The following is a 20092-nucleotide window of genomic DNA, read 5'->3' as shown; positions in this document are numbered from 1 at the left end:
TCAGTATTTGCTCATTCAGTGTTTGCAATGACTTTGCAGAATACAGTTACTGGGAATATGGAGAATTGACTGTATCAGCTTTTAAAAGTTGGAAGTGTGACTCCAGACAGGGCATGAGCCTACCTGGGTGGGTCAGGGCCTACCTGGCTGCAGAGACCAGCTCAAGCAAGCCAGTCCAGGAGAGCCAACGAGAACTAGGCGAAGACTTTGCAGTAAGGCCCACTGGGCGAGAAGTGAGTCCTAGGGGTTGGGTCAATACAGAGCGGTGTGTGTGTGTGTGTGTGTGAGAGATGGGTGGGGGAGGAGGGCAAAGGGCCGTGCACATGAAGGATACAGCCACTTGGAAACAATGTCTGTATCCAATGGCTGGTTTTCATGGGGTCTGTACACCCAGTGGGGGTGAAGGATCAGGAGTGGAGTGGGATACTACAGGAGCCTGACCTGCCTGGATTGAGTAAATTCATTCTGGGTTTAATCTCAGGTACAATAATCCCCTCTCCACCCACCATTTTTGGGAGGATCCTCCTTGTGGACCTCCCACAGAAAACTACTAACAGAAAGCTCTCCAAGGGGAAGCCTGAAGAAACAAAAAGATTTCTGAAAAATCTAGTTTTTCTTTCCACTTGATAGAAAATGTGATCAAACTGGCTATTAGTTGTCAAATTAAAAGTGAGAGTTTCTTTTTTCCACCTCTGCTGCTCCTGTCCGTGGGGGCTTCTTTCCTTTTCCTTAGGACTCTGATCCCAACACAGTTCCAAACCTGCCCATCCTGACAAGTTTCCCCACAGCACAACCCAAAACCCCTCTTTCACCGCTCCACCAGCCAGTGGTTCTGAACCTGCACTGCACATCTGAAGCATCTGAAGAGCTTTAAAAAACTCTGGTATCAGACTTTCACTTAAGACCAAACAAATCAGAATTTTGCGGGGATGGGACGTGAGCATGGGTGGTATCTTCAGTGCCCAGGTAATTCTAATATACCGGCCCCAAATGACTGAGGTATGCCTGGCACTGTGATTCTCGATCCTGGCTGCAATTAGACTCATCTTAAAAGAAATCCCAGGAAAACACAGATAAACAGCAAGGTCCTACTGTATAGCACAGGGTATATTCAGTATACCTATATATACAGCATAAGGTATATTCAATACCTTGTAATAGCCTATAATGAAAAAGAATATGAAAAGGAATATATATAACTGAATCACTACACTGTACACCAGAAATGAACACAACATAGTAAACCGACTATACTTCAATAGTAAAAAAAGAAAAGAAAAGAAAAAGAAAAAAAAGAAAGAAATCCCAGGTGAATTGATTCAGAAGCCGTTGAAGGTGGGAAAAGCCTGGGTATAAATTTCTTAAAGTGCTTGAGAATTCTTGGCTTCATGAGATGCCACAGTTATCACGTTTGAAATTTTGAAATAAAATCTGCTGGAGAAAAGCAAGGAAGAGTGAGTGGAGAACGAACTGGTGATAAATATGAAAATGGTGAAATGTTTGAATGTGATAAATGAATGAAGGTCACGTGAAAGTGAAATCAGCCATTGGGTCCCTTCTAAGCTCCTGGTCCTCTAATTCTTCTAATTAATTGAATCTTGACCTGACAGGGGAGGCAGGTGGGCCATTGAGGGGAGCAGGGTGGTTTGGGGGGGCAGATCTAGGACCTCATTGTCCTAGGAACTGTCCCTGTGTAACATCTGCTACCTACAGTTTGGCTGCTGCAGTGGCCAGGCCTTTGGAACTACCCTGGCACTTGGAGTAGGTCCTCAGGGACCACTGGGGCAGCTGTTCCTCTTCTTCAGAGCTCCCCTCTCTTTCCTTGCACAGTAAGAGGCTGGTAGCTGAGTGCAGAGAGGATGCTGGTGCCTTGCACAGATTGCCTTTGCTGGGCTGCTGCTCCCGTCCCCCAGCTGCTGGGAGCTGGCTGCTAAGGGCTTACAGATGCCTCCTTCTCCAGAGACCTGCTTTCTGCTAAACAGCCACTCCCCTGAGATGTTACACCCACCACACCCCTCTCCACCCAGGCCAAGAGGGATGGCCCAGAGATAATGACTGACTAGCAGAGGGGCCAAAGTCTGACTCTCTTGCCTCAAGGTGGGATGAATTCTGAAGGGCAATTTGTGTTCCCTGTCAGCTCAGGCCAAAGTGAGAGCAAGGCTATTTCCTTGCTTCGAACTTCCCTGCCCTGTGCTGCTCCTTCACCCCTTCCCCACAGAGCACTTCCTCAAGAAATCCTTTGTACAGAGATCCTTGTCTCAGGCTCTGCTTCTGCATAACCTGTCTTAAAACAAATAGTGATTAGATAGACCGCAGGTGATGGAAAGGGTGGGGCAGAAAGAATATGGACTTGGGAGTCAGCTACGTCTGGGTTCAGCCCCAATGTCATCACTTCTTAGCTGTATGAACCCATCAAGTTACCTGGATGCTAGGATCCTGTTTCCTTCTCTATACAATACAGGGTGGCCACACATCCTTGCAAGGACATTGTGGTGATGACATTAAAAGCCACAAGAGAATGGATGTGAAAGTCCATGGCACATAGGTAGTAGGGATTCAGTAATGACAGCTTCCCTTGCCTCCTGGGACCTTCCTGCCACCTCCCTCTTGGTTCTCCACTGACCTCTTTGGTCCCCATGCACTATGATTTTCTTAGTGCTTAGTGCTCTGGTAGTGCTTTTCACTTCCTCCAGTCATGACAGACTAAGAAAGATATAACCAGATATAACAGTAATAACCAGAATACAGATTCTCGTCCTGTGGGCCACGGCCAGGGAAGCTGCAGTGAGGTTATCAGTTTCTACCAGCTCAGCAGAGTTAGGTTGGGTTCAGTGTTATAAATAGGACTTAGGGGGATGGTTTGTGGCTTTTCCCGAAATAGTGTTTAGCCAGGACAGGATATGCTATTTTCTTTATAAGATGAAAATAAAGGCCATTAAAAACCAATTACACTAGTGCTTGACATAGGAACCCTCGTCAACATAAATCTTCAACTTCTGGGCCAAACGGTGGAGCAGAAGGGAGCTCACTTCAAGATCCCCACACTCAGGACTTGAGACAAGTGCTTACTGGCTCAGCCACAAACTAGTTGCAGGACTTTGGGGAGATTGCATAACCTCCTTAGGGCCTAGTTTCTCCATCACGAGAAAGGCTCTGTAGCAAAATACGTGCCAGCTACATCACAAGGGACCTCCTAGAATCCACAAAATGTTATTTGGGAAGCACTGGAACCCTGGGCAGAAACCAAATGAACACAACGTGTTTTGTTACTCGTATTCGTGTTAAGGATATTATGAAAGCATTGCAACTCCGCAGGGCATGCAGTATATGGTAAGTCATGCCTGTCACGTGTTACACTCTACATTGAAGGGGGTGGGAAATCTGAAAGTCACGTATCAGCCTTGAGTACCCAATACCAGCTGCTCAAGTGGATTTTTATAATAATAATCATCATCATAAGCCCAGTGGGACAGCCTGAGCTAATTTATATTTTGTGTCTTTCTCTCCTTCTTCTGGCATCGGCACTCCCTCTCCTCTGGGGAGCTCTACCTCCAATCCCTGGTCCTAGTGGGGCTGTGATCATGGCATCTCATTGCCCAACCAACTCACCTTAACCCCTCTCAGGGAGGGTGGGCAAATGACCCAGCCTCCACTGACCACAGTCCTCTTCTCTCTGGTCACGGGGATTGGACTGGTCCAAGGGATGGCTTGTTCATCAAGTCAATCAGAATCCTTCCCCAGCATTTTGGAATAAGAGGAAGAAGGACAGCACCTCCACCTGCTTTTAAAACAAGCAGTTAGGATGAGCCCGCCACCCCTCTTTCCTGTCACCGGGGGTGAGGAGGATAGAATGCTACCAGTGCTTGGAAGCAGGAGAGACACGCAGGCTGGATGTGGAGAGAGAAGAGAACACCGAGATTGTTTGAGACAGATCCCACCTCGGGACCTCCCAGTTACGTAAGTCAATGAAATCTCTCTTTTTCTTTAGTTAGTCTGAATTGAGGCTATGTCACAGAACTTACTACAAAGTTTAAAAGAATCTAATTTAAAACAATATAAACTTCCATTTAGATAGGTGTTCTCCTTCCTCGAGTATCTGATATTAAAGAATATATGTGATTAGAATCGAATGAGTCCATTCAATGTTAATATATTGCAATTACAACTGACCCTTGAATAACACAGGTTTGAATACCATGAATCCATTCCTACATAATTTTTTTCAATAGTAAACACAGTGCTACATGATCGGACGCTGGTTGAATCTGTGGACGTGAACCGTATAGATGGAGGAACCATGGATACCAAGAGCTGACTATAAGTTATATGTGGATCTTCAACTTCGGTGCCCCAACCTCCACATCATTCCAGGGTCAACTGTATTTCAATATTATTATTAAGAAAAGTAGAACCCATATCTTGGTGTAAGTTATATATGATTTAATGTGAAAAATGTCTCCTGGGAAGTAGGGGCATGATTTGATCAATATTCTATCCAACACAAAAACCAGCTGCCTTACATCTTTTACTGCTTTTCCCAACATAGGATGTTTTAGGGTATCATGAATTTGGGAGGGTTGCAATGCAGTGGACACTTTCCTTGTCCTTTCTCAGTAGTAGTGCACGGTAGGTGCAGTGTAGGAGCAGATTTTAGGTCTCGTTGTCAAAGGTGTATTCTCTGTTCAGAACATTAAAGAACAACCAAGAGATGGAAAAGGACAAAGCAGTAGTCTTAATCTTGGCTCTCCTAGGTTGTAGTCCAGTACTCTCACTGTCAGGGCATCGTGTCCGTTTAGTTCAGGTTTACAGTTCTCACATCTGCTTTGCATGCACATGCATGTATATGAAAGTACTGCTTGTGCTAACCGCGATGGGGAAGATATCTAGGGCTGTAAATATTTACTAAGTGTACATAAAACAGCAGTGTGGGCTGATACGGCCAATGAAGGGGAATGAGAGCCTGGGCCCCTCTTCTGGGTCCACTGCTAATTCCTGTGTGACTCTGGGCAGGTCAATTAAAATCTCTGTGTTCTTGCACTACATTTAAGAAAAGGAGATGCTAATCATTATTGGCCAGCTCTTCAAAAGTAATAACTTCCAAGGACAATACCTGCTATCGAGGACAGAAATCAAAGAGGAACGTCATGGAGACCGCACATCTACTTTTTCTCTCTCCTTTTATTTAAGGGAGGAGGAGGAGTTGTGGGGTGAAAGGGATATCTCCATGCCAGGCTTGAGGGAAAACAAAACACTATCTCAGGAAAATTAGCAAGTACCTGCTTATGCACGTCACTGTGGTAAGAAGACAACAACGTGGACAAAGTAGCCGGGTTTGTACTTCCCCTCGGAGAAGGTGGTAGGAAAAGCAGATGGCAGGGCTATTGTAACCACATCTTGGGGACACTGTTTGGCCCTTTGTTGCCCCTTAGAACAGAATAAGCAGGGCTTTGAGGCAGGATCTGGGTGTTAAGGTGATTCTGTTCCTTGCTCTTGTGATCTTACACAAATCATTTCACCTTCGAGGGCCAGGCTTTGAAACTAGGAACATGAAAATGGTAATGCTCATATTTAGTTGTGTTGAAACAGGCACCTAACAAAATGGCACTTTGGAAAAGTACTTTGGCAACAAGACAGCAGACAAAGCGACCTCCATATTTTACTCTGAGGGAGAAAACCCTCGGCAGACATTCAGCCCTACGCATGCAGTTAGCTCATCCCACCATATGTCCATATTTAGACTCCAGAGAAATGTCTTGGATTTTTATTTTTCCTTTATATCAAGGAACAAACAAACATGTACAAGAAAACATGGCCAAAGGCTGTAGTTTAAAACATCTGTTTGGTCAGCTTTCTCTGGTACACAGGATCTGAGTAACAACACTTCCCCCCAAAAAGAGCAATTGAGGTGATGACCTACATGGAAGAATCTGGGGTTGTATTAATCACTTAGGACTGAATTACTACCTCAATTGTTTCACATTCCTTTTACTACTGAGACAACAGACCATACGCAAACACAGTTTTATGAGAGGAAATCCAATTTCCACTGGCAAAGAGTCTCATAACGCAAATAAGAGAATCCCAACAATCAGGTCCCATGCAGCCTCACAGTTGCAACATCATAGGCATGAAGAAAGGACTGCTTTGGCCCCCAAGGAGCTTGCGTTTTGCTTTTCCCAAAGCAGTAGTTCTCAAACTCTTTTTGGAATCTCTTTACAATGACATAAACATTTCATGATCCACTAAATGAATCTGCTTATACCAAAAATTGCATGAAAAATATAGAGTCAAAGGGGATCATGGTGCAAGTTTTATAAAATTTCCTAAGGAACTTAAAAAATAAAAGATGGATCTATTCCAGGAGCAAGGAAATACTCCCAATCATGATAATAATTCCTTAATTTGAAAGTGCTTTGCACTGTACACATCCTTTCACACTGTTTACTTGTTCACAATGATACTTGGAAGCTGTAGCATTGCCCAGTCCTTAAGATACCATGAGGTAGGTAATATTATTTCTGTATTTCATCACCTCTAAGATGCCAAAGGGTAGAATATACATCTTTATGTACCACCCGGAGAGAAAACAGAGTGCTGCCAATTAAACCACGACACACCATCAATTGTAGAACCGAAACAAAACAAAATAAAAAGACCATGCAGTTTCAGATATGTTAAGATGTGAAAGAATGACTGTCTTAGAATGGATGAACTCTGGACTTCCCCTTTAACAGGTGAGGAAATGTATGCCTTGTTCAAGGTCAGGCTGCTGATAGAGACTGAGACCTGAAGCATCACTCAAACTGAGACCTCCTGACTTCAAACCAAGTGGACTCCACTCAAACAGACCTACACTTTTGAAGATGATCTTGGAAGGAAGACAGAAGGCTCCACCAGGTTCTCCTGAAACCACCACTTTAGCAGGAAATGATTCATCATGATAGGAAGGAGACACCATGGTAGCATTTTTAGCAATCAACAACAAATTATTTTCAAAGGGACATATATGAAAGGCCACTCAACTCCTGTCTTCACAATATACTGCATTAATACAACATAAGTACAATCAATCCTCATTATTCATGGATCCCATATTTGCAAATTTACTTACTCACTAAAGTTTATTTATAAGCCCAAATTTAGACTCATGGCACTGTCATAATCATTTGCAGAGCAGTGAAAATTTTGAGTTGCCTGATGCACGTGCTCCCAGCTGAGGTCACACAAGGCAAATGCCTTCTTGCTTCAGTTCTCATACTGTGAACAAAAGTGTCCTTTTCATAGCCTACTCAGTGCCACTTTTTTTTTTTTTTTTGCATTTTTGTGCTTGTTGCTGGTGATTTTACCATTTAAAATAGCCCCCAAATATAATTCTCATGTGTTCCTATGTGTAAGAAGCCTGTGATGTGCCTTCCAGAGAAAACAGGTGTGTTAGATGAGCTTTATTCATACACAACTTGCAGCGCTGCTGGCAGTGAGTTCAATGTTGATGAATAAACGATACATGTTAAATAAGGTGTCTTTATACAGAAACAGATAAAACAAGATTATGTTAGATAAACTAATGAAACTGCTATAACCAGAGGCACATAGGAACCTAATTCTGTATTTCCCCTAGGAGCACTAGTTATTTACTAGTGAGAATGGACTGTTTCTGGATATTAAAGTATCAAAAGGACTATTTCTTCTGTCGCTAACTTACCAGCAACTTCATTTATATTTCATGATTACAAACTCAGTGGAGAAGTCAAGTCAGAGGAATAATAATAATTATATATATGTATACACACATATACATACACATACACGCATATATTAAGTAGATAAATATGTATGTCCAAGGACCAAAATCTGGAAGGAAACACAGAACAATAGTTTGACAGCAGTGGTGAGAATATAGGTTTTTAACATTCTTTTGTTGGCACTCCTTTGGATATTTAGATATTAAAAAAAACCAAGTGAGATTGTTAGGAAAGGGAGGAAGCAGCCCCTGACAGAGGGTGGTGACAGTGGCTAAGCAGCTCAGAGAGCCCACCAGGAAGTGGCCCTCCTGCAGAGATGTCCTTTTCCTAGAACGTTTCCTTGGCTGTGGACAAGCTGACTTGATTATAGAGGAAGCACAGAGCTCTATATAAGCTTCTTGTCCTTTCTAGCCATCTCTTTAAAAAATTAGTAAAAGAGACATTAGGACGGAGAAGGAGAGGAGTGGAGAAAATGAGTCTGTGGTCTTAGTGTTTTTCTGTTGAGGATAGATCATTGGCAAGCATATCAAACACAGACATTTGCTAATAATAAGGGGCACAAGTGATTTGTTTTAAGCCTTGATGCAGTACTGATGATCAAGAGCCACCAGTTACAGAGGGATCACTCTGCATCCATAACCCTGAAAAACACATCAGTTTAGGGGGAACTGTTGTCAACAGTGGAAACAAACAATGAGACCGTGCCATTTACAGAAATACCGCGCCTCACTGGTTTGTAAAAGAAAACTCCCCAGGACAACTTCACTGAGGAAATGGAGGGCCTTGGAAGGCGGTTTGTTTCCTCGTGGCCAGTGACTGATTTTCCACAAAATGTGCACTGGTTAATTCTCACAAGAGTATTTAAAATGAAGGGAGTGTTTCAGGTTCGACTCACATGAGCTGCTTTTATTTGGACAGTCTTTGTTTCCTCCAGTCTGGTCGGCAGTCCTTCCGGGACCTTCCTCAATCCCTGGCGGGGGCTGAAGCCCAGCCCTTGTTCGGGATGAAAAGGTACTGGAAGGCCGGCTGCTCTAATTGGAGCTTGCACCTGCAGACCCCAGCCTCGGAGGCGTCTCAGCTCTGCTGCTGCTGCTGCTGCATGTGTGTGTGTGCTTTTGATTTCCTCAGTGAACACTGGGACATTGCACAGTTTTTTGGCCTGAATATGCTGGAGGGGATCCAAGCTGCTCAGCCACTTTCTCCGCTCTGGTGGGGAGGCACCCTCTTGTCTCTCCTCTCTAAGAAGGAGGGGTTTTTTAGCCATGCAAATACATCTGATGTATTTTGAGCTAATCTCTTCTGGCCTCATGAGGACTCACCCAGATAAAAGGTGCCCTTCAGGCAGTATGAGAGGGTGTCACGGCAGGGCTTTCGCCCACTCAGAAGTGTGAGTTTCTCACCCTTGACTCCAGTAACACTAACCAGACAGTGCTCAAGACCGATGGCTTCAGCCTCTGTGCTCAGCCCGAGGAGAGGGCTGTGGAAAAATCACCCAAGGGGATTTAATTAATGACTGCGCCTCTGTCCCCCTCACAGCAGCGTAGCTCCCGAGTTCCATCCCAATGCACATATTTAACATGTACAATCTGATTTGGCACCCAGATATGCCCATGAAGCTATCACCACAATCAAACTAATAAACATGTCTATCACCCCCTAAAGTTTCCTTATATTCCTTTGTAATCCCTCCTCTGGCTCCTCCCTCCACCACCACATCCCCAGGCAACCATCAATCTGCTTTCTATAACTACAGATTATTTGTGTTTTCTAGAATCTAGAATTAGCCAATGCACATTTATCTTAAAGAATAAATGGAATTAGACAGTATTTTTTTGGGGGGGGTCTGGCTTTTTCCACTCAGCATAATACTTTTGCGATTCATTCATATTGTGTATATCAATAGTTCATTCCTTTTGACTGCTGAGTAGTATTCCATTGTATGGGCGTACCATAGTCTACCCCGTTGGTGGGCATTTGGGTTGTTTCCAGTTTGGAGTGATGACTAATAAAGCTGTTATAAATATATGTGTACAAGTCTTTGTATGGTTATAAGCTTTCATTTCTCAATAAATGCTGAGGAGTGCAATGGATGGATCACATGGAAGGTATATGCTCAACTTTTTAAGAGACTGCCCAACTAAGGGGTTGAACCATTTTTTTCCCACCAGCAATTCCAGTTCCTACTTATATTTTCCAATATTTGGTATGGTTATTTTTTTTTTTAGGTTTATTCTAATAGGTATGTAATGGTGTCTGGTTTGAATTTGCTTTTCCCTAAAGACTACTGATGTTGAGCATCTTTTCCATGTGTTTATTTGTTACCTGTATATCTTCTTTTGGCAAAGTGACTCTAAATCTTTTGATCATTTCTTAAATTGGCTTGTCTATTTTCTCATGATTTGAGGGGGTCATTATACATTCTTCCAGGGATATTTTTTATTTACAGAATTATCCTGAAATGTAAGACATTGTACAGACAGTTTTCATGGAATTTTTAGCACTAATCAGAGCACGTGGGGAACAATTTGGGGGCCCAGGGTTTCTAGCCCCTGGAGGTCACACTCCCTATGTGCCTTGCTCTGCCTTATAATGATGAAAGCAGGCCATGCCAGAAGTCAAGTTGGGCCTGGGCTTTTTGAGGCTTTTGGAATATTAAAAATAAAAGAAATTGCAAAATAGACATACGAAAAACATGGTACATTTTAAATGTATATATTTAAACATTTATGTATGTTTAAATATATGCAAACACTCAGCATGTATATAACATCGGAGATGATGTCAAAATTTTAAATTGGGGGCCCAGTGTGGGGCCTGACACAAAGGGCTCTCCTGGCCCACTGGCCAGCTTGTGAAAGACCATGAGAGACCAGACAGCTTGGACACTTCTCATGTACCCCATGCCCCCTAAAGTCATATCTGCCATAATTACTCTTTAGCCATTGATGATTGGGGTCAGATGAACACTACAGAGATGGCTATGGAAGAAAGGACCATTTCCCAGAGAGATACAAATTTCCTACCTAAATGGTGACATGGGGAGGGTCAATCACAGCCCTTGGGGCCTTTTGGAGGAACCCCCTTGCTCCACACATCTGCAAGCCTACAGGGCCTGAGACTTCCTTTGGGTGGTCAGAGTCTTGGCTTTTTTCAATTAGTTTGAGGTCAGAATGGTGCAGTGACTGAGAGGGTTGCTTTGTCTGAAGAATTCCCAGAGGCCTCCCAGCCACACCCACAGAAGCTCTTACTCTCTGGGGAATTTCAGCATCCCCTCCGAGGAACTCTTATCTCCTCTCATCTCTTGTCTGTCATAATGTCTGGTGCAGTGCTTCTCCATACAGGGGGGTTTTGCTCTCCAGGGGGCATCTGGCAACATCTGGAGACATTGTTAATAGTCAAAACTTGGGAGGTGTCAGTGGCGTCTAGTGGGCAGTAGCTGGGGATGCTGCTACGTATCCTGCACTGCACAAGACAGCTCCCACAGCCAAGAATCATCCAGCCCTGAGTGCTGGTGTTGGCGAGGCTGGGAAACCTGGATCTCGATCATTTAATCAGATGTCAACCGAGTGCATGGAGAGTGTGATGGATGCCAATTCTGAAAGAGCAGTTCTTTGTGCACTAAGCAGACAGTCACCACAGTATGGACATAGAGGGCTGGTCAGGAAGCTTGAGGGGATGTGAAGGGCAGGCTGCCCAAGACCTCTCACCCTCTCACCGCCTCCCTCCCTGCCCTCCTCCATCCTGTTAAGAGCTTGGATGAGTAGCAGACCTGGTTTCAAACCCAGTCTTGCTGCTTGGTGACTTTGGACAAGTGACTTAACCTCTTTAAACCTCAGTTTTTCCACCTAAAAAGTGGAAATTACAATAGTACTTCTCAGAATCATGAGAATTAAACAATATAAGCTAAGTCTTGTAAAGAGATTGACAGTATCTGCACATGAGAAGAACTCAGTGACTATTATTATTCCATGAACTGAGTACCTGCTGAACACAAGGCACCTTTTCCAGATATTTCCTAGCCACTCAGTGCCAGCTGGTGACAACTTTTTATTAGTCTACAAAACATTAAAAGTCTTAACAATGATAAGCCTCACTCTTCAGGAATAAAGCCCAAAAGGTATGTTGAACTCACTGTTTAGAATTTCACTTTAGTGATAAAGAAGGCAAATTAAAAGTGAGCTAAGAGAAAACAATGTAGTCTATATTGAGGTGTTTATGCACACATGTAGGTATAAGCCTATGTATTTGTTTATGGTCCTTGGAAAGAAGTTTATACAATGAAGTCTGTCAGAAAACACAGCACTAGCCAGGACTCTTGTAGTAAAGCCTGGGGAACTCTAGGGCTGTCCTGTTCCAGGACGGAGCGGGATTCCATGTCAGGTGACCTGGAGGACATCTCGGGTGGGATCGGTTACTTCAGCACCAGAAGGGCCTCTTTGACAGATGGCCAAGCAGAGACTCTGAGGCTCGTGCCAGACTGAGCTCAGGGTGTTTCTGGAAGGTCACTGTTGCAAACTCAGAGAACCAGTTCTGTGAGGTTGGCTCAAAGAGGGTATTTAGAGTAACAGAGAGGTGTGGCAATGGAGTGGAGGAAGTCTGGGTAAGGATTACACGCAGCACAGTCAAAACGCTCTTCTCCATCTTCAAAAGAGTGAGGGAGAGGCAATGCTTGGCCCTGGCCCTCAGACAATGCCCTGATTCTTGCCAGCTGCAGGTGATCAAGTCCACAAAATCACCAGTGCGCCAGGAGATAATCTGGGCGATAAGAACTCAGGCAGGCAGCCCCTGGGCCAAAAATAAGGGCTGAAAATTTAGCTTAACTGTACTTCCGCCTGTGTGTTTTCTCATGGGGCAGGAGACATATTTAAAAGCATAGATTTGCTCTGTACTTGGGGATACACCATGGAGCTAACACAAAGCAAAAATCCTTCAGGCTCCCTTGGCAAGGGAACTCTTAGAAAGCTTTGGACACTGGAGCCATGACAGAGCTCCCTAGGAACATTCCAAAAGACAGGCTAGATTTCCCAGCGTTTGGTGGCCACCCCAGGAGTATGGCAGCATCTTCCTGTCCAAGGGGTGAATGAATAGATTTAGGAATTTCCTTCACTAGGGTGGGCTGTTCTCAGTATTAAGAAGTCAGCGGGTGTAACCATCAGCGTTTCCCCATTGGGCTAGTCCCGAAAAGGGAAGAGATTTATCTACTTAAATCAAAGAGTTCAAGGGCCAGAGAAATTGCCTTTTAGTAACGGGAGTGGCTGTCACTGAGGAATGTGACAAAGAACCATTAATTCTACTCTTTATTTTCTATCTAACCAGCTGAGAAAAGATAGACTTATGGAAGGAAGAGAGTTTGAGTGACAGGCATTCTGTCCTTTCTTCTGACACTCTGTGAACTGAGGTCAGCAGGGGCAAGAGGTCTGCATGTCTCTTTCTTGATGTCTCACATAACTACCTTCACTGAGTTTAGTTTAGAAGAACTATGCACTCATCTATCTACGGACAGTAGGGAAAAAGAAAGAAGAAAAGAAAAGGAAAAGAAAAGGAAAAGAAAAGAAAAGAAAAGAAAAGGAAAGGAAAGGAAAGGAAAGGAAAGGAAAGGAAAGGAAAGGAAAGGAAAGGAAAGGAAAGGAAAGGAAAGGAAAGGAAAGGAAAGGAAAGGAAAGGAAAAGAAAAGAAAAGAGAAAGAAAAAAAAGAAAGGAAACAGGCATTTTGGCATCATTAGTGCTTATGTCAGTGTCCCAATAAATGTGTTTTGAATGAATGACTGAATCAGTGGGAAATACCAACTTTTGTGCATGTGTTAGTGAGGATTTTAATCACTGTATCAGTCACATTTCCCTTTATAAAGCCTAACACGGTCAATTTCTACTCCAAGTTTAGATGAGGAAACCTTTCTACCTGTAAAGGAATGGCTTGCTTTCTTCCTTTCTGAACGTGAGAATGATGTCATTGGGCATATCTCCCTTCTGCTCTGGTTGCTGGGAAGCTCAGAGTTAAAGCTGATGCCCAACTCGACCAATGAAAAAGGCTCTTACGGAATCCGCACTTGAGTCTTAATTCCTCTGGTCTTATCATCCTAATCTTACTTATACTTCCCTTGTTTCTCATTTAAATTCTTGATGATATTTCCCATCATTTTATCGCAGTGTTCACAACCTCAGATGCCTCCAATTGCCAGACAGGTAGCAGTAAATAACTGAAGCAAGTGGGGTAATAGGGCTTGGTGCAGACTGTGGTTAACAGAGGTTAAAGTCTTCCCTGGTGATTCTACTCAAAAAGCATCATCCCCTGATCCCATAACCAATCTCTGTCCCCTAGACCTGCTTATTCATAGCCTTGATCATTTTCTGTAATTATCTTTTTTATCTGTTCACCAGCACCCAGAGCAGTGCCTGGCACAGAACTGTCCCCCAACCCACATCTGTGGAGTGAGTGAGTTAATGAATGAATGTGAAACCAGTGTGGCTAGATTTTCCTACATTTTAACAGAATTTGAAATTTGGATTTTATATGAAATCTCCTGACTTTTAGGTGTTGGTGGCAAATATGAAACATTAAAAACACCATGCTGGCCAGAAACGGGCAGTGTTAGTGTGTGACCTCTGTTCTAATTTGTATTTTCTGGTTGTAGCCACAATGAAGAATGTTCCTCTGTGGAATGAAGTAGAATACAAATAAATAAAAACCCATGAGTGTTTTTATGGTTTATAACGCATCATGGTCCTCTAGTATTTCATTATTGTTCTAATTTTACATGTAAGGAAATTGAGGCCCCCGAGGAGATGACATGAACCTGTGAGCTTAGAGGAGGAGGAAGCTATGAAAGGCAGGGCCACCCCGCGGGCGGTCAGAGCTGGCCTCCTGGTCAGATATTCAGGAAAGAGGGAGGAAAAGCCCTTCTTGCTCCAGTTCCTCTTTTCTTCCTGTCCCAGAACCAGAAGTTAGGAGGATGCTTCTAACAGCAGAGTTCAGAGTCAACCTTGTGCTGGGTCTGTTTCCCCACCTTTCAGTGCAGAAGGGACCATCAGTGTCCTTCTCATATGCCTTGGCTCACCTGCCACTAGTCAAGAACTACATGCTTAAAATAGTTCAAGAGCACGCATGTGCACACATGTGCACACACACACAACTGAATAATCAAACATATCTCACAATGTCTCTTTCATTTCTGGATCTTCCATACCATATTGATCTCATTTGTTTTAGGAGACAATCTCCTGATATCATTGGTAGAGTTGTAAGTTCTTTGTGATTTAGCAGAGAATGTCTCATCCAAGTTTTTGAGAGCGTACCCAAGTTCTGACCAAGATTTATTTTATGTATTTATTTTCCCAGAGAAGAGCTTTGCATTAAAATTTTAGTATTGAAATTTAGTTCTCTAATATTTCTAGGAAACTCTGAGATATGGAAAATTTCTCTATTAACTATAGGATTTTCTACTTGCAAATGATGTGACTGACAAAGGTTTAATTTCCAGAAAATATAAACAGTTCATACAACTTAAATAACAAACAAACAAACAACCCAATCCAAAAATGGGCAGAACATCTAAACAAGCAATTCTCCAATGAAGACATATAAATGACCAATAGGCACATGAAAAAATGCTCAATATCACTAATTATCAGAACTACAATAAGGTATCACCTCACACCAGTCAGAATGGCCATCTTTCAAAAGTATACAAATAATAAATGCTGGAGAGGGTGTGAATTAAAGGGAACCCTCTTACACTATTGGTGGGAATGCAGTTTGGTGCAGCCGTTACGGAATACAGTATGGAGATTCCTCAAAAAACTAATAATAGACTCACCACATGATCCATCAATCCCACTCCTGAGCATATATCTCAAAGGATGTCTAGTTTGAAAAGTTACATGCACCCCAATGTTCACAACAGCACTATTTACAATAGCCAAGACATGGAAACACCCTAAATGTCCACCGACAGATGACTGGATAAAGAAGCTGTGGTATATTTATACAACAGAATACTACTCAGCCATAAAAAAGAATACAATAATGCCATTTGCAGCAACATGGATGGACCTGGAGATCATCATTCTAAGTGAGGTAAGCCAGAAAGAAAAAGAAAATACCATATGATATCACTCATATGTGAAATCTAAAAAGAGAGAAAAGAAGACACTAATGAACTTACCTACAAAACAGAAACAGACTCAGAGACACAGTAAACAATCTTATGGTTACCAGTGGGTGGCAGGGTGGAAAGGGGTGGGACGGGATAAATTGAGAGTTTGAGATTTGCAAATATTGACTAGTATATATATAAAATAGATAAACAAATTTCTTCTGTATAGCACAGGGAAAAATATCAATATCTTGTAGTAACCTATAATGAAAAAGAATATGAAAACAAATACATGTATATACATGTATGACTGAAATACTACACTGTACATCAGAAATAATTGATGTATTATAAACTGACTCTACTTCAATTTTTTAAAACTATAAGATTTTTTTTCCTTCTACAATTCTCCTAACCATTTGTCCCAGAATCACTTTGTTAAGGAAAAGCAGTCAGGCTTTATTGGCATTTCTTGGTTGTTATTCTTAATTGTGGTAAAATATGCATAATATGAAATTTACCATTTTAACCATTTCTACCATTTCTAAGGGTACATACAGCATCATTTCTGTGATATTCTTGCCAAAGTTGTAGAATTTGAATCTAAGGGTGAGAACACTGACAAACCCAAAGTGAGGAACATTCTACAGAATAATTAGCCTGTATTTTTTGAGTGTCAAGGTCGTGAAACTGAAGGAAATACCAAGGAAGAGTTCCATATTGGAGCAGACTAAGGAGAGGTGCTGACTAAGTGCAACTCTTGATTCTAGAATACTCTTTCACTAGAAAGGCTATTATTGGGATGATGGACAAAAACTAGAATTGGCCTGAGGATGCAATGGGAACTGATGAAAATGTACTGGGGTCTGAGGATTGGATAATAGTCATGAATCAATGTTAATTTCCTGATTTTCTGGTTGTATAGGAGAATGTCCTTGCTCATGAGAAATGTACACTAAAGTATTTGGGGGAAGATGAGGCATCATCCTGGGAGCTTATTCTCAAAGAGTTCAGGGAAAATATAGTACAAAATTATTTGGACTGTACATGCAACTTCTCTGTAAGTTTGAGGTTTTTCAAAGTAGTATATATATCTTCTATTCTATTCTATATCTATCTATCTATCTATCTATCTATCTATCTATCTATCTATCTATCTATCTCCACATGTAATGAGTATGTTAGATTAGAATGATAATGTTTTCCAGATTTGCAGGGCACAGGTACCCAGAGACAGCTCCACAGAGCATGAAGCAGCTGCCCCAGGAGCAGAACCAGGGTCTATCTGCTGCATGTTGGTTCTCGGCTGAGGTGGAAGAGATGGGCATTCTCACTCTACTCCACAATAACTAGACAGAGAGAACGCAGTATCTGTAGCGCTGATGGTGCCAGCTACTTGACTTATCTGATGCTGGGTTCATCTGCCAGAACCAAGACAGTAGAAACATGGAGGGCCCCTTTGTCCTCTGGGGAAATCTGTGGCATAATGGAGGCCAGTTCTTCTGTGACTATGTGGAATGTGGATTCTTCAGGGAACCCCATGTTCATCTGAGGCTTGGCCTGAAGTGCTAACAAGAACCACCACTGCCTGTTAGGCACCTTCTAAGGGCCAGAAACTGGCCTAGGTGTTTCATTTGTTCTTTTTATAGTTACTACAATGGTTCTCCTTGTTAAGTATTGCCTCCATTTTATAGATGAGGAAATAAGGCTTCAAGAAGCAGGCTCATTATTACAGGGTGAATGGTATTCCCCTTAATTTGTATGCTGAAGCCCTGTATCTCAGAAGGTGGCTGGATTTGGAGATAGGGCCCTTAAAGAGGTGATGAAGTTCAAAAGAGGTCCTTAGGGTGGAGCCTAATCCAATCAAACTGGTGTCCCTATAAGAAGAAATTTGGACATGCAGGGAGACACCAGAGGTACAGGCACACAGTGAGACAGCCATGGGAACACACAGCAAGAAGGAGACCAACTGCAAGCCAAGGAGAGCGGCCTAGCCCTGACCTTGGACTTCCAGCCTCCCTAACTACAAGAAAACAAGTTTTTGTCATTTAAGCCATGCACGCTGTGATGTTTTGTTATGGCAGCCTGAGCAGACTAACACAGTTATGCTGTGCATCTAGGGGAGATGAAGTGTGTACTCAAAATTAAATCTGTGGAGCTTTGTTCTCTGCCACCTCCCTATACACAGGGCCTCTACTGTGAAACTTCTCCCCGTCTCCCCCAACAGGCTGCCCAGAATGACCCATCCAGAATCTCCCAGATTTAGCAGATCCCCCTCTGCGATTCCACAACACTTACCACACTGCGTACAGTTAGTTGCACACAACAAACCACAAGATGTGATCAGAAAGAGAGGCTCCTCTTATCTGTATTCTCAGCATCTCCCATGGAGCCAGGCACAAGATGATTAAATAGTATTTACTGAGCACTTAGATGAAGGCAAAGACTGCACGTGTATTATCTCATTTAAACCATAAGACGACTCCAGGAGGGAGGCGTCACCTTTTTCCCATTTTATGTGTCAGAAAACTGAGGTCACAGGGATGAACTGAGTGACCCTGGGACACAGAGCTATTGGGTGTTAGAACCAGGACTCACATCCAGATAATCCAGTTCCCCAGCCTGTGCTTCACCCCCTGCTCTGCTACTGTAGTTTTACTGTAAGCGTGCACTCCTTCCCTGCCTGGGGGAACGTGCGGCTCTGAAACCTCTCCCTCAAGCCAGTCCCCACTCCGAGCTAAGCCCAAGTGTGACGCCCTGTTCCTGTGGAGAGCCTTCCCACGTAGAACCTCCTCCCCCAGCCCCCTCTCTGGATGCCTTCAGCACTGCCCGGCAGACGGTCTGCACCACGCCCTGACCTGTGACCCGGAGGCAGGCACCGGGGCCATTGCTTATCAACATTTGTTGAACCAGATTCGATGCTCAGGGATGGACATAAACAGGGGTCAGCAACACAGTGGTGTGTTGTATAGGGCGCTGTGGCTACTTCCCAATCATCCAGGAGCGTTCCAAGGGCTGAGCTTCCTTCCTCTCATCAGATCTTTTGCCAGGATACGCAGGCTGGGTTTTGGTTTAGAAAGTGGAGTCACCACTCTACTGAAAAGAGACAGGAGTGAAGACAAGATTGCTGTCTGTCACTCAACTACCTACACGCTGCTGGGCAAGTCCCAATTTCTCTGGACCAAAGTCTCTCCGTGGGTAAAACTGCACTGGTGATCCCTATTTCTACAGTAGAAATGAAACAAAATACGTGACTGTGTTTTCAATATTGATGAAGAATAACGTTATAGGAACCTAGTCACCATTGACCAAGTGATCTTACATTTTAAGCGACCTGTTTGGCCAGTAAAAAGTTAAATAAAAAAGCAGTTTTTCTTTTTGAAATTTAACGAGAAAGGTATGCATGAAAACCGGCGCAGAAAAAAATCAGGCAGAAAGAGAACAAATGTCCTGAGGCCTTTCTAGAGTGTTTTGAAAGAGACAGAACATGATATTTCTATCTTGTCAGTTCCCAACAATCTGGTGTGTGTGTGGGGGGTGGGCAGGGGTGGGGTGGAGGCTGGGCTCGGGAAGTCAGGGGTAAAGTTTTCCTCAATTGCCTGAGCTGTGACCAGCTGGGGGAAGCAGGCCTCTTACCTTTGCTGGATTGTGGATCAGTTCCCAGCCAGAGGAGGCCTCCAGGTAAAGTCCATTTGGGAGCTGAGTTTTTCTGACTCAGCAGTGGCCCAGGAAAATTTTCCTTCTCTTCCCTGTGCGCTGTCTTCCAGACATGCATGAGAACCACTCCGCCTTGGAGTTCACCAGCTCATCCCCTGCCCCTTCTGCAGGCCTCTGCACAGAGCTGACCTGTACATCTGAGAGCAGTCCCTGGGGACTCCCGGGGAGCGTGGTCCCCACAGAGCAGCCACCCAGGGGCATCGGCAACAACTCTGTTATGGTTTGGATGGGGCTGAGGCTCCCTCCAACTTCCCTCTGCTCTTGCCAAAGCCAGGACCCTTTTGTTCACCTTTGAGGCTGCCAAGTCAGGCCCACCGCACCCCTGGCTGTTGTTTTCCTGCAGGCAGTGGGAAAATGAGCTTGGAGCCGGGGAAAGGAAATCAACAAGGAAATAAACACAGGGTCATTGGCCCTCCAGGTCATCACCAGGCTGGGACATCATCACGCTGGGGGCCACTTCCCAAAGAGGCAGGAGCTGGCCGCTGCCTGGACAGGCCTCAGAATCCTGGGCATCTTTTAATTTTTAAACGTGCAAAGAAG

At 43.5% G+C, this 20092-nt stretch overlaps 1 protein-coding gene across 6 annotated transcripts in view; it reads right to left on the bottom strand.

Annotated features, from left to right (window-relative positions):
• LNX1 (ligand of numb-protein X 1) overlaps nucleotides 1–19873 on the bottom strand; it is a 167567-nt gene extending 147694 nt beyond the window's left edge. For 4 of the 6 annotated variants that reach the window (XM_074347816.1, XM_074347828.1, XM_010966087.3 and 1 more), the window contains exon 1: nucleotides 19472–19872. The gene's annotated coding sequence lies outside the window, so the exon portion shown is untranslated. Of the gene's footprint in view, nucleotides 1–19471 lie in introns of all 6 variants that reach the window. The other 2 variants (XM_010966089.3, XM_045524927.2) reach the window with 1 other exon arrangement.
• Nucleotides 19874–20092: the final 219 nt, after the last annotated feature.

Source organism: Camelus bactrianus, chromosome 2 (genome assembly GCF_048773025.1).
Source record: "Camelus bactrianus isolate YW-2024 breed Bactrian camel chromosome 2, ASM4877302v1, whole genome shotgun sequence".
Classification (NCBI taxonomy): domain Eukaryota; kingdom Metazoa; phylum Chordata; class Mammalia; order Artiodactyla; family Camelidae; genus Camelus; species Camelus bactrianus.
This window is presented reverse-complemented; position numbering and strand designations above follow the sequence as displayed.